Raw genomic sequence first — 16152 nt, forward strand, 5'->3', positions numbered from 1 at the left:
AAAGTAAACGAAATAATTAACTTTGGTTATAACACCAAGAATATTAGCTAATGACATGATTGCAAAATGGAAGAGCAGAGAGCTTGAAACAGCCATTCCTCAACAGAAACAGTGAAAACACTCAGAAACTGAAAGAACCAACCTCATCACAAGGTGTCTTTAGTTAGATGACCTATCTTAAAAGAAATGCTAAAGAAAATGTAAGGGAACGAACACGAGACAGTACCTCAAAGATATATAAATAAATAAAAATTTCCAATAAAGATGACTACATAGATAAATACTAAAGTAAACATTATCATATTTCTGGATTGTAACTCCATATTTTACTTCAAACATGACATAAAAGGCAAACATAAAAATATTTATAAATCACACAATGTATAAAGATGTAATATATGATAACAATAATGTAAAGAAGGAAGATTCCACCTATATAGAACCAGCATTTTCTTTGTTATTGAAGTTGAACTGGTATCAATTCAAAACAGACTTATAAATTTCAAATGTTAGTTGCAATCCCTAAACACTAATTTCTTTTTTTTTTTTTTTAGATTTTATTTTATTTATTTGACAGAGATAGAGACAGCCAGAGAGAGAGGGAACACAAGCAGGGGGAGTGGGAGAGGAAGAAGCAGGCTCATAGCAGAGGAGCCTGATGTGGGGCTCGATCCCATAATGCCAGGATCACGCCCTGAGCCGAAGGCAGACGCTTAACCGCTGTGCCACCCAGGCGCCCCTAAACACTAATTTCTAAAAATATATATATATATACACAAAATGAAATGAGAAGTGAATCACTATGAAATACCAAAATAATCAACTAAATCTCAAAAGGGCAAGATATGAGAGACAAAAATGGTACACAAAATAGTGAAATCAAATAGAATGAAAGCAGAACGGGGCATTCTCTGGGCATGAGGAAGAGGGCTGGAGCCATTTTTCTCTGCTGAATTTCAGCTCGGACTGATTTTACTGAGCAGAACAGCACCAACAGTGAAGGCCCTAGCAGCTTACCCCAAGCCATACCACCCTGTGCTCTGCAGGTGCTTCTGTACTAAGGCAAGTGTGCCTGAGAACCAGAGCAGGGGCCCCTCCCCCATAAGACCAGCACAAACCCCCCACATGCACCAAGTCTACTGACAACAGAGTGCAGCAAAGCCTCAGCTTTACTGGAAACAGCAAATGGCCTCTTTAAACATGCAGACCAGAACACACCTAGTTAAAACTCACCATACTCTGGAAAAGGTCCAAATATTCCCCACTGCAGGCAAGGATTAACTCTGCAGAAGAGTGACCTGAAAGAAAGAGCAGCCAAAACACAGCAGCAAACTGCACATGGCATACAGCAGAATCACTCCCTGAAGAGCCAGGCCCTGGATATTATAAGATCTCTTCTTCCTAAAACCATTACTCTCAGGAGCAGGATTTCCTAACACAGAGAAGAAAAAGACCAAGACTAAATGCAAAGAGAGGAATTCATGCCAAAAAAAGAACAAGAAAAGGACACAGCCAGGGATCTAATCGAAACAGAAATAAGTAATATGACCGATCCAAAATTTAAAGAAACGAATATAGGGATATTAACTGGGCTTGAGGAAACCATAGAAGACACCAGGGAGTCCCACACGGCAGAGATAAAAGACTGAAAAACTAGTCATGTCAAAATTAAAAATGCTATAACTGAGACACAAAATTGACTGGTTGTAATAACCACAAGTATGGAAGAAGCAGAGAAAAAATAAGTGATATAGAAGACAAAATTATGGAAAATAATAAAGCCATAGAGGGAAAGAAAAATACTGGATCACAAACGTAGACTTAAGGAACTCGGCGACTCCATAAAGCATAATAACATGCATATCATACCAGTCCCAGAAGAAGAGAGGGGGAAAAAAGAGCAGAAGGTTTATCTGACCAATTATAGCTGAAAACATCTCTAATCTGGGGAAGGAAACAGACATCAAAATCCAGGAGGCACAGACTCCAATCAAAATCAACCAAAGCAGACCAACACTAAGACATATTGTAGTGAAATACGCAAAATAAGAGATAAGGAAAAAAATCCTTAGAGCAGCAAGGAAAGAGAAATCCCTAACTTACAAAACTAAGACAAATAAGGTTAGCAACAACCCTATCCACAGAAAGTTGGCAGGCCAGAAAAGAGTGGCAAGATACATTCAAGGTGCTGAGTGGGAAAAATCTGCAGTCAGGAATACTTTATCCAGCAAGGCTATCATTCAGAATAGAAGACAAACAAAATCTAAGAGTTCATGATCACTAAACCAGTCCTACAAGATATATTAAATGGGGCTCTTTGAGTGGGAAAGAAAGACCAAAAGCAAGAAAAACTAGAAGGGAACAGAGAAAATCTCCAGAAGCAATGACAAAACAAGTAATAAAATGGAACTAAATTCATACCTAACAATAATTATTCAATATAAAAAGACTAAATGTTACAATCAAAAGACAGAGTATCAGAATGGATAAAAAAAGTAAGACCCATCTATATGCAGCATACAAGAGACTCATTTTAGACCTAAAAACACCTGTAGATTTAAAGTGAGGGGATGGAGAAACATTTATCATGCCAATGGACATCAAAAGATCCAGAGAAGCAATACTTACATCAGACGAACTAAATTTTAAACCAAAGACTAACAAGAAATGAGGAAGGGCACTATATCATAATAAAGGGGTCTATCCAACAAGATTTAACAACTTTAAATATTTATGCCTCCAAAATGGGAACATACATATATACATACATATATATATGTATACATATGTATGTATCACTTACTAAAAAACATAAAGGAACTGATAGATAATAATACAGTAATAGTAGGGGACTTTAACACCTCGATTACATCAAAGGACAGATCATCTACACAGAAAATCAATAAGGGAACAATGGCATTGAATGACACACTGGACCAGAAGGACTTAACAAATATGTTCGGAACATTTAATCCTAAAACAGAAGAACACACTTTCTTTTCAAGAGTGCACGGGACATTTTCCAGAATATATCATATAATGGGTCACATATCAGGATTCGACAAGTAAAAAAGATTCAGTCATACCATGCATACTTTCTGACCACAATACTATGAAACTTTAAGAAAAAAAGTTTCATAGAAACAAGAAAAAAATTGGAAAGACCACAAATACATGGAGGCTAAACAACATGGTACTAAACAAAGAACTGACAAAGTACAGTATCCATTCTTGATAAACGCCCTCAACAAAGAAGGTACAGATGGAACATACCTCAACATCATAAAAGCCATACATGAAAGACCCACAGCTAATCTCATCCTCAACAGGAAAAAACTGAGAGCGTTTCCTCTGCGGTGAGGAACAAGGCAGGGATGTCTGTTCTCACCACTCTTATTTAACACAGTACTGGAAGTCCTAGCCTCAGCAATCAGACAAGAAGAAATAAAAAGCAGCAAATCTTCAAGGAAGCAGTAAAGCTTTCACTATTCACAGATGACATGACACTCTATGTAGAAAAGCAAAAAGACTCCACCAAAAAACTTCTAGAACTGATACACGAATTGCATCCAGTCTCAGGATACAAAATCAACATACAGAAGTCTGTTGCACTTCTATACACCTATAATGAAGCAGAAGAAAGAGAAATCAAGGAATTGATCCCATATACAACTGCACCAAAAACCGTAAGATACCTAAGAATAAACGTAACCAAAGAGGCAAAAGATCTGTTCACTGAAACCTACAGAACATTTATGAAAGAAACTGAAGACACAAAGAAATGGAGAAACATTCCATGCTCACGGACTAGAAGAACAAATACTATTAAAGTGCCTTTAATACCCAAAGCATAGTGCACATTTAATGCCATCCCTCTCAAAATACCAACAGCATTTTTCACAGAGGTGGAACAAAAAATCCTAAAATTTGTATGGAACCACAAAAGATGCTGAACAGCCAAAGCAACAACAACAACAAAAGCAAAGCTGGAGGCATCACAATTTCAGACTTTGAGCTATATTACAAAGCTGTAGATATCAAGACAGTGTGGTATGGGCACAAAAACAGACACACAGATCAACAGAACAGAATAGAAAATCCAGAAATGGACCCAAAACTGTATGGTCCAGTAGTCGTTGGCAAAACAGGAAAGAATATCCAATGGAAAAGAAAGACAGTCTCTTCAACAAATGGTGTTGAGAAAACTAGACAGCAACTTTCAGAAGAATGAAACATTCCCCTTTCTTTCCATACAGAAAAATAAATCCAAAATAGATTAAAGACCTAAATGTGAGAGAGGAAACCATCAAAATCCTAGAGGAGAATACAGGCAGCAACCTTTTGACCTCAACTGTAGCAACTTCTTACTAGACAGGCCTCTGGATGCAAGGGAAACAAAAGAAAAAGTGAACTATTGGTGCTTCCTCAGGTACAAAGCTTCTGCACAGTGAAGGAAACACCAACAAAACTAAAAAGCAACCTACAGAATGGGAGAAGATACTTGCAAATAATATACCTGATAAAGGGTTAGTATCCAAAATATGTAAGTAAATAATAAAACTCAATCCCCCCCCAAAGAAAGTAATCCAGTTAAATGGAAAGAAGACATGAACAGAAATTTTTCCAAGGAAAACACCCAGTTGGCTAACAGACATATGTAAAGATGCTCAACATCACTCATCATCAGGGAAATACAAATCAAAACTGCAATGAGATACAACCTCACACCAGTCAGAATGGCTAAAATTAACAACACAGGAAACAAATGATGCTGGCAAGGATGCAGAGAAAGGGGAATACTCATAACATTGTTAGTGAGAATGCAAACTGGTACAGCCAGTCTGGAAAACAGTATAGCGGTTCCTCAAAAAGTTAAAAATAGAACTACCATACAATCCAGCAATTGTACTAATAGGTACAATGAAGATCTTATGTGTTGGTAAATGGGTGAATCCAAACCAACCAGACAGAAAATCAATAAGGAAACAAAAGAATTTAAACAACATAATAGAGCAATATCTGGAACACTCCACCCAACAAAAGTAGAATACATAGTCTTTGAAAGTGTACATGGAACATTCCCCAGGATAGACCACATGTATGATCATAAAACACGACTTAACAAATTTAAGAAGACTGAACTTATATGAAGTATTTTTTACCAACAAAATGGAATGAAGTAAAAATCAACAGAAGAAAAATGAAAGTCCACAAATATGAGGAAATTAAATAACATACACTATTAACTAATGGTTAAAAGAAGAAATCACAAGGGAAATTAGGCATATCTTGAGAGAAATAAAACAAAAACAGAACATATGAAAAGTAAAGAAATGCAGGAAAATCAGGACTAAAAAAAATTGTAGCTGTAAGTGCTAACATTAAAAAAGAAGAAAGTACTCAAATCATCCTGCTAACATTATATCTCAAAGAACTAGAAAGAGAATAAGAAACTGCCACCAAGGTTAATGAAAGTATGAAAATAAAAAATATTCGAGGAGATTTAAAAACTGAGAAGACGCCACAGAGCTGCAGATTGGATAATAAGACATGACCAATCCATTTGCTGTCTCCAAGAGACTCATCTTGAACCTAAAGATACATCCAGACTGAAAGTGAAGGGACGGAAAACCATTTTTCATGCCAATGGACGTCAAAAGAAAGCTGGGCTAGCAATTCTCATATCAGAGAGATTAGATTTTAAACTAAAGACTGTAGTTAGAGATACAGAACCACACTATATTACTCTTAAAGGATGTATCCAACAACTACATATGACAATTATAAATATCTATGCCCCCAACAGGGAAGCAGCTAGATACACAAGCCAACTCTTAACCAGAATAAAGAGACATATAGATGATAATACGTTAATACTAGGGGATCTCAACACTCCACTCTCAGCAATAGACAGATCACCTAAGCAGAAAATCAACAAAGAAACAAGAGCTTGGAATGACATACTAGACCAGATGGACCTCATAGACATACACAGAACACTACACCCCAGAACAGAATACTCATTCTTTTCGAAAGCACATGGAACTTTCTCCAGAATAGACCATAAACTGGGTGACAAAACAGGTTTCAACCGATATCAAAAGACTGAGATTATTCCCTGCATATTCTCAGACCACAATGCTTTGAAACTAGAACTCAATCACAAGGAAAAATTTGGAAGAAACGCAAACACATGGAAACTAAGAACCATCCTGCTCGAGAATGATTGGGTAAACCAGGAAATCAAAAATCAATTAAAACAATTTATGGAGACCAACAAAAATGAAAACACAACAGTCCAAAACCTATGGGACATTGCAAAGGCGGTCCTAAGGGGAAAATACATAGCCATCCAAGACTCATTCAAAAGAACAGAAAAAGGACCCAAATTAATAAAATTATGAATGAAAGGGGAGAGGTCACAACCAACACCAAGTAAATAGGAAGGATCATTAGAAACTTTTATCAACAGCTTTATGCCAATCAATTAAACAACCTGGAAGAAATGGATGCCTTCCTGAAAAACTATAAACTACCAAGACTGAAACAGGAAGAAATTGATTATTTAAACAGACCAATTAATTATGAAGAGATTGAAGCAGTGATCATAAAACTCCCCAAAAACAAGAGTCCAGGGCCCCACAGAATCCCCGGGGAATTCTACCAAACATTCAAAGAAGAAATAATACCTATTCTCCTGAAGCTGTTTCAAAAAATAGAAACAGGAGGAAAACTACCAAACTCATTCTCTGAGGCCAGTATTACCTTGATCCCTAAGACAGGCAAAGACCCATCCAAAAGGAGAATCACAGACCGATATCCCCGATGAAAATGGATGCCAAAATTCTCAACAAGATCCTAGCTAATAGGATCCAACAGTACATTAAAAGGATTATCCATCAAGACCAAGTGGGATTCATCCCTGGGATGCAAGGGTGGTTCAACATTCGCAAATCTATCAGTGTGGTAGATCGTATGAACAAGAAAGACTCAAGAACCATATGATCCTCTCAATAGATGCAGAAAAAGCATTTGACAAAACACAGCATCCTTTCCTGATTAAAACCCTTCAGAGTGCAAGGATAGAGGGTACATTTCTCAATTTCATAAAGACCATCTATGAAAAGCCTACGGAGAATATCATTCTCAACCGGGAAAAGCTGAAAGCCTTTCCCTTAAGATCAGGAAAATGACAAGGATGCCCACTCTCGCCATTATTATTCAACGTAGTACTAGAAGTCCTTGCAACAGCATTCAGACAACGAAAAGGGATAAAAGGTATCTAAATCAGCAAAGAAGTCAAACTGTTTCTCTTTGCAGATGACATGATACTTTATACGGAAAACCCAAAAGAATCCACCCCAACAGTACTAGAATTTATATGGCAATTCAGTAATGTGGCGGGATACAAAATCAGTGCTCAGAAATCAGCTGCATTTCTATACACGAAGAATGAGACTGAAGAAAGAGAAATTAGGGAGTCCATTCCATTTACAACAGCACCAAAAATCATACATTACCTTGGAATTAACTTAACCAGAGACATAAAGGACCTATATTCTAGAAACTACACATCATGCTTAAAGACACTGAAGAAGACACAGAAAGATGGAAAAATATTCCATGCTAATGGATTGGAAGAATTAACATAGTTAAAATGTCTATGTTACCCAGAGCAATCTACACTTTCAATGCCATCCCGATCAAAATACCAATGACATTTTTCAAAGAACTGGAACAAACAGCCCTTAAATTTGTGTGGAACCAGAAAAGGTCCCGAATCGCCAAGGAACTGTTGAAAAGGAAAAACAAAGCTGGGTGCATCACGTTGCCGGATTTGAAGCCATACTACAAAGCTGTGATCAAAAAGACAGCATGGTACTGGCACAAAAACAGACACATAGACCAATGGAACAGAATAAAGAACCCAGAAATGGACCCTCGGCTCTTTGGGCAACTAATCTTTGACAAAGCAGGAAAAAACACCCACTGGAAAAAAAGACATTCTCTTCAATAAATGGTGCTGGGAAAATTGGACAGCTACATGCAAAAGAATGAAACTTGACCACTCTCTCACACCATACACAAAGATAAACTCCAAATGGATGAAAGACCTCGATGTGAGACAGGACTCCATCAAAATCATAGAGAAGAACATAGGCTGCAACCTCTTTGACATCGGCCACAGCAACTTTTTTTCATGACACATCTCCAAAGGCAAGAGAAACAAGAGAAAAAATGAACTTGTGGGACTTCATCAAGATAAAAATCTTCTGCACAGCCAAGGAAACAGCCAAAAAAACTAAGGGGCAGCCCATGGAGTGGGAGAAAATATTTGCAAATGACACGTATCCAAGATCTACAAAGACGTTCTCAAACTCAATACATGGGAAACAAATAATCAAATCAAAAAATGGGCAGAAGATATGAACACTTTTTCAATAAAGACATACAAATGGCTAACAGACACATGAGAAAATGTTAAAAATCATTAGTCATCAGGGAAATTCAAATCAAAACCACATTGAGATACCACCTTACGCCAGTTAGAAGGTCAAAAATGGACAAGGCAGGAAACAACAAATGTTGGAGGGGATGTGGAGAAAGGGGATCCCTCTTACACTGTTGGTGAGAATGCAAGTTGGTACAGCCACTTTGGAAGACATTGTGGAGGTCCCTTAAAAAGTTAAAAATTGAGCTACCCTATTACCCGGCAATTGCACTACTGGGTATTTACCCCAAAGATACAGATGTAGTGAAGAAAAGGGCCATATGCACCCCAATGTTCATAGCAGCATTGTCCACAATGGCTAAATTGTGGAAGGAGCCGAGATGCCCTTCAACAGATGACTGTATTAAGAAGATGTGGTCCATATATACAATGGGATATTACTCAGCCTTCAAAAAGAATGATTTCACAACATTTGCAGTAACGTGGATGGGACTGGAGGAGATAACGCTAAGCGAAATAAGTCAAGCAGAGAAAGACAATTATCATGTGGTTTCACTCATTTATGGAACATAAGAAGTAGGAAGATTGGTAGGAGAAGAAAGGGAAGAAGGAAGGGGGGTTAAACAAAGGGGGAATGAACCATGAGAGACTATGGACTCTGGGAAACAAACTGAGGGCTTGAGAGGGGAGGGGGATGGGCAACTGGGATAGGCCAGTGATGGGTATTAAGGAGGGCACGTATTGCATGGTGCACTGGTTGTTATATGCACGTAATGAATCATGGAACTTTACATCAAAACCTAGGAATGTACTGTATGGTTACTAACATAACGTAATAAAAAATTATTATTAAAAAATAATAAAAACTGAGAAGAGTAAAACAATAGGAAAAAAAAGAAATGAAATTGAGTTGGATTCCTAAAAACATTACCAAAACTAAAAACCCTTAGGTAGACTGGTACGAAAAAATGATTCAAATAAAATCAGGAATGAACAAGGGTACATTACAACTGACAGCACAGAAATAAAAAGGAGTACAAGAGAATATTATGAATGACAATATGCCAACAAGTTTGATAACCTACAAGAAATGGATGAGTTCTTACAAACATACAAACCTACCAAGACTGAATGTTAAAGAAATAAAAAATATTAACAGATCTATAACTAATTAGACTGAGTATGTAATCAAAAAAATCTCTCAAAAAAAAGAAAAGAAATGCCCAGGATGAGATGTCTTCACAGGAGCATTCAACCAAATATTTAAAAGTTCATATCAATCCTCCTTAAACTCTTCCAAAATCTGAAGAGGAGAAAACACTGAAATTCATACCCTGTAAACAAAAGAAGACAAAGACACTAAAAAAGGAGGAAATTACAGAGGAATATCCCCTAATAAATACTGATACAAAAATGTTCAACAACATATTAAGAGATCTAACTCAACAGCACATTAACATTAGTATACACCATGACCATGTTAGGTACTCATTCTTGACAATGATAGTTCAACACCTAAAAATTAAACTATTTAATATACAATACACCACATTAATGGAATGAATGATTAAAACCACATTATCATATCATTTGACACAGAAAAAGCATTTGATAATATTCAACAACCTCTCATGATGAAAACACTGAAAATTCTAGGAAGAGAGGGAAACCACCTCCACATAATAAAGTTCATAAATTAAAAAAAGCACAGTTAATATCATACGTTAACAGGGAAAGCCTGAAAGAATTTTTTAAGATCCAGAGTAAGACAAGGCATTCACTTTCACCATTTTTAGTCAACATGGTACTGGACATCCTAGCCACAGTAATTAGACCAAAAAAAGGGGGGGGGTGGGGAGAAAAGAAGGAAGGGCATCCAAAATGGGTAAGAAGCAAAATTATCTCTATTCACCTATGACATAATCTTATATAAGAAAACCCTAAAGATTCCTGAAATAAACTGTTAACTTTAATAAAAGAATTCAGCAAAGTTGCAGAATGCAAAATCAAAAGGAAAAAGTAGATGTGTCTCTATAAAAAAATGAAGGTTATAAAAACAATCCCATTTACAATAGTATCAAAAGTAGTACAGTAATTAGGAAAAAACTTAACCAAGGAGTCAAGACTTCTACTCTAAAAACTATAAAATATTACCAAAAGAAAGAAGACACAAATAAATGGTAAGCTATCCTACATTCATGGATTAGAAGATTCAATACTGTTAAAACACTCATATAATATACCCATAGCAATTTATACAATCAATGCAATCCCAAACAAAATCTATGTCATTTTTTTGCAGAAACAGAAGAAAAGTCCAAAAATTCATATGGAAACTCAAGAGTCCCTGAAAAGCCACAACAATCCTGAGGGGAAAAAGTTGGAGGCCTCACACTTAAGGATTTCAAAATATGTCACAATGCAACAGTAATCAAAATAGTTGGGACTGGCATTATAATCAAATGAACAAAATAGAGAGGGGCGCCTGGGTGGCGCAGTCGTTAAGCGTCTGCCTTCGGCTCAGGGCATGATCCCAGCGTTATGGGATCGAGCCCCATATCAGGCTCCTCCGCTATGAGCCTGCTTCTTCCTCTCCCACTCCCCCTGCTTGTGTTCCCTCTCTCGCTGGCTGTCTCTATCTCTGTCAAATAAATAAATAAAATCTTCAAAAAAAAAAAGAATAAAATAGAGAGCCCAGAAATATAATGTTGCCCATACGTTAAAATGGTCTTCTGTAAGAGTGCTAAGACCACACAATGGGAAAGTACAGTCTCTTAAACAAATGGTAAGGGTAAACTGAATATTTACATGCAAAAAACTAAAGCAGTACTCTCACATAATACCATACACAAAAATCAACTCAAAATAGATTAAATACCTAAATATAAGATATCTAATATCTTACCTAAATCTGTTTAAGACTTCAAGAGGAAAACATTATGACATTGGATTTGGCAACATTTTCTTGGATATGACATCAAAAGCACAGGCAAGAAAAGTAAAAATACATAAACGAGAGTACATCAAACTCCAAAACTTCTGCACATCAAAGGAAACAATCAACATAGCGAAAATGCAACCTATGGAATGGGAGAAATTATTTGCAAACCATGTAACTCATAAGGGGTTGACATCTAAAAAAAAAAAAATATATATATATATATATGGAACTCATATAATTCAGTAGCAAAATAACAAATGCTGCAATTTCAAAATGGGCAGAGTAAGTAAACAGACATTTCTCCAGAGAAGACACACAAATGGCTAATAGGTACATGAAAAGGTACTCAATATCATTAATCATAACAGAAATGCTAATCAAAACCACAATGAGGTATCACCCCACATGTACTGGAATGGCTAAAATCAAAAATAGAAGAAATAAGTGCTGGTGAGGATGTGGAGAAAAAGGAACTGTCATACACTGTTGGTGGAAATGTGAATTGGTACAGCCATGGTGGAACACAGTATGGAGGTTTGTCAAAGAATTAAAACAATATATACCATATGATCCAGTAATTCCACTACTGGGCATTTACCCAATGAAAATAAAAACATTAATCTGAAAAGATTAATACACTCCTATGTTTATGGCAGCTTTATTTATATTAGCCAAGATATAGAAGCAACCTAAGTGCTCACCAATAGACAAGTGGATAAGGAAAATGTGGTGTACACACACACCCCAGAATATTACATGGCCATAAAAAAGGATGACATTGTGCCATATGAGACAACATGGATGAACCCAGAAAGGTATTACGCTATGTAAAGTAAGTCAGACTGAGAAAGATGAATACCGTTTGATTTCACTCTTAAGTAGAATCAAAAAAGAACAACAAATAAACAAAATCAGAATCAAACCTATAAATACAGAGAATAAATTGATGGTTTCCAGAGGGGATAGGGGTGGGAGTGTTGGGCAAAATGGATAAAGAGAAGTGGGAGATACAGACTTCCAGTTATGGAATGCATACATAAGTCATGAGAATAAAAGACACAGCATAAGGAATACACTCAAGGATATTGTATTATCAATGTATTGTGACAGATGGTAACTATAATATCAATGTATTGTGACAGATGGTAACTATACTTGTGATGAACAGAGCATAATGTATAAACTTGCTGATTTCTCTGTTGTACACCTAAAACTAATAAAAGAGTGTCAATTACAAAGAAAGAAAGAAAGAAAGAAAGAAAGAAAGAAAGAAAGAAAGAAAGAAAGTAAAGAGAAAGAGAAGAGAGAAAAGAGAAAAAGGAAAGAAAAGAAAAGGAGGGGGAGGGGAAGGAAGGAAGGAAAGAGGGGTAAAAATAAAAAGTATGTTGAGGCAGGGGCACCTGGGTGGCTCAGTCAGTTAAGCATCCAACTCTTGGTTTTGGCTGAGGTCATAATCTCATGGGTCAGGAGATGGAGCCCCTTGTCCAGCTCTGCGCTCAGAGGGGAGTCTACTCGAAGATTCTCTCCCTCTGCCCCACCCCCCAATCACGTGCACACTTGCCCCCACCACAAATAAATAAATCTTTAAGAAAATTATCTTGAGACAAACAGGAAAACACAACATACCAAAATTTATGGGATGCTACCGTAGTAGTAGATGCAACTTCATAGTGTTGAGTGCTTACATTAAAAAAGAAGAAAGATCTCTGCAACAGAGTGCATTTTTGTGCCCCCAACCAAATTAATGTGAAAACCTAATCAAAGGGGCCTGGGTGGCTCAGTTGGTTAAGCGTCTGCCTTCGGCTCGGCTCATGATCCCAGGGTCCTGGGACTGGACTCCCTGCTAGTGGGCAGGCTGCTTCTCCCTCTCCCTCTGCCTGCTGTTCCCTCTGTTTGTGCTCTCTGTCAAATAAATAAATAAATAAAATCTTAAAAAGAAAACCTAATCCAAATGCAATGGTATATTGCAGGTAGGGCCTTTGAAAGATGATTAGGTCCTGAAAGTACAGACTCATTAACGGGATTAGTTCCCACATGAAAGAGATCTAAGAGAGATCCTTAGGCTATTCTACCACATAAGGAAGAAGACAGCCATCTATGAACCTGAAGGTGGGCCCTCAACAGACACTGAATCTCCTGACACCTTGATCTTGGACCTTCCAGCCTTCAGAATTGTGAAAAATAAATTACTGGTGTTTATTAGCCACCAATCTATGACATTTTATTAGAGCAGCCTGAACTAAGTCTCAAACAACTTACTTTTCACCTCAAGGTAGATAAAGAAGAACAAACCAAACGTGAAGACAGTGGAAAAAAGAAATCATAAAGACTAGAGCATAAATGAAACAAACTAAGAGTTAATTTTTTGAAAACAAAATAAAAATCCCTTAGCTAGACTAAGGGGAAAGAAGACTCAAATAAATAAAATAAGAAAAATAGACAATACTACATTTCCTTCACAAATAAAAAGGAACATAAGAGACTATTGTGAACTCTATGTCAGGAAACAAAAGCCTAGAAAAAATGGATAAATTCCAAGAAACATACAAAATACCAATACTGAGTCAAAAAGAAAATAGACTCTACAGACCAATGACAAATAAAGAGAGAGAATCAGTAATCAAAAACCTCCCACAAAGAAAAGCCCAAGACAAGATGGCTACAAGGATAAACTAACAAACATTCAAAGAATTCATACCAATCCTTAAACTCTTCCAAAAACTAGATGAAGCAGTATTTCCAAAACTATTCTATGAGGCCAGCATCATACTGATACCAAAACCAAAGACACTACAAGAAAATAAAACTATAGGCCAATATTCCTGACGAATGTAGATGTAAAAAATCCTCAATAAAATACTAGTAAACCAAATTCAGCAGCACATTAAAAGGATCATACACCATGACCAAATGGGGTTTATCCCTGGGGTACAAGGATGGTTCAGTAAAAGTACATCAATCAATGTGATACACCACATTAACCAAATGAAGGAAAAAGAATGATCATCTTAGTAGAAGCAGACAAAACATTTAACAAAGTTCAGCAACTACTCACAATTAAAACTTCTCAACAAAATAAACATAGTAGAAACTTACCTCAACATAATAAAGGCCATATATGAAAAGCTCACAGCTAACATCATACTCAATGGAGAAAAACTGAAAGCTTTCCCTTTAAGATCCAATACAAGGAAAGGATGCCCACTCTGGCCACTTCTTCTCAACATAGTACTGGAAGTCCTAGCCAGAGCAATTAAACAAGAAAAAGAAATAATATTAGGCAACCAAATCAGAAAGTAAGAAATAAAATTATCTTTGTTTACAGATGACAGGATCATATATGTAGAAAACCCTAAAGGGTCAACAAAAATACCATAGAATAAACAAATTCTGTACAGTTCCAAGATACAAAATCAATACACAATAATCAGTCATGTTTCCATACACAAAGAACAAACTATCCAAGTAGTTAAATAAGAAAACAATCTCATTCACAATAGGAACAAAAAAATTAAAATAGGTATAAACTGATCTAAACATGTAGAAGACTTACTAAAAATTATAAAATATTGACAAAAAAGTTAAAGAAGACATGAATGGAAAGACAACATGTTCATAGTTCAGAAATATTGTTAAAATGTCCATACCACCCAAAACCTTCTATAGAGTCAATGCAATCCCTATTAAAATTCCAAAGGCATTTTTCATAGAATAAAATCCTAAAATTGATAAGGAACCACGAAAGGCCCTGAAGAGTCAAGGCAATCTTGAGCAAAAAGAACAAGGCTGGAAGCATCATATTTCCTGATTTCAAAATATATTACAAAGCTGCAATAACCAAAATAGTATGGTTGGACCTATCATAAAAATAAACACGTAGACCAATGGAACAGAAGAGAGCCCAGAAATAAAACTATGTATCTAGAGTCAAATGATCTTTAATGATAGTCTCAAGACCATTCAATGGGGAAAGGACAGTCTCTTCAACAAATTATGATGGCAAAAGCAAATGTCCACATGCAAGAAATGAAGCTGTACCCTTATCTAACACGAAATACAAAAATTAACTCAAATGGACCAAAGACCTAAATATAGCAGCTAAAATTATAAAACTCTTGGAAGAAATTATAATGGAGGTTTCATCACATTGGATTTAGCAATGATTTCCTAAATGTGACACCAAATGCACAGGCAACAAAGGAAAAAGAGACAATGTAGATTTCATCAAAATTAAAAACCTGTATACAAAAGGATACTGTCAACAGAGTAAAAGGCAATCCATAGAATGGGAGAGAATATTTACAAATCACATATCTGATAAGCATTGATAGTCACAATATATAAAGAACTCCTATACTAGGCAACAACAAAGAAAAGCTCAAAAACTGGAAGATTTCAATAGACATTTCCTCAAAGAAGATATAAAAATGGGCAATAACCATATGAAGAGATGTTCAACATTACTAATCATGAGAAGACTGCAGATCAAAATCACAATGAGGTACCACTTCATACTCTTTAGGATGGCTATGATTAAAAAAAAAAAACACAGAAAAACAAAAAACGAAAAAACCCAAACAGAAAATAACCAGTGTTGGCAAGGATAATAAGAAACTGCAACTCTTGTGCTTTACTGGTGAGAATGTAAATGGTGTAGTTAATGTGGAAAACACAACAGCAGTTCCTCAAAAAATTAAAAATAGGATTACCATATGATCTAGCTGTTCCACTTTTGGGTATATAACCAAAATAATTCAAA

At 36.2% G+C, this 16152-nt stretch overlaps 1 protein-coding gene across 5 annotated transcripts in view; it reads right to left on the reverse strand.

The window, feature by feature from the left end:
- Positions 1-16152, reverse strand: part of ABCB7 (ATP binding cassette subfamily B member 7) — a 217620-nt gene that overhangs the window by 127388 nt on the left and 74080 nt on the right. The window contains exon 1 of one of the 5 annotated variants that reach the window (XM_057312604.1): positions 14490-14609. The exons of the other annotated variants lie outside the window; for them this stretch is intronic. The gene's annotated coding sequence lies outside the window, so the exon portion shown is untranslated. Of the gene's footprint in view, positions 1-14489; positions 14610-16152 lie in introns of those variants that run through there. 5 annotated transcript variants of the gene reach the window in all.

This window comes from Ursus arctos, chromosome X (assembly GCF_023065955.2).
Source record: "Ursus arctos isolate Adak ecotype North America chromosome X, UrsArc2.0, whole genome shotgun sequence".
Taxonomy (NCBI): Eukaryota; Metazoa; Chordata; class Mammalia; order Carnivora; family Ursidae; genus Ursus; species Ursus arctos.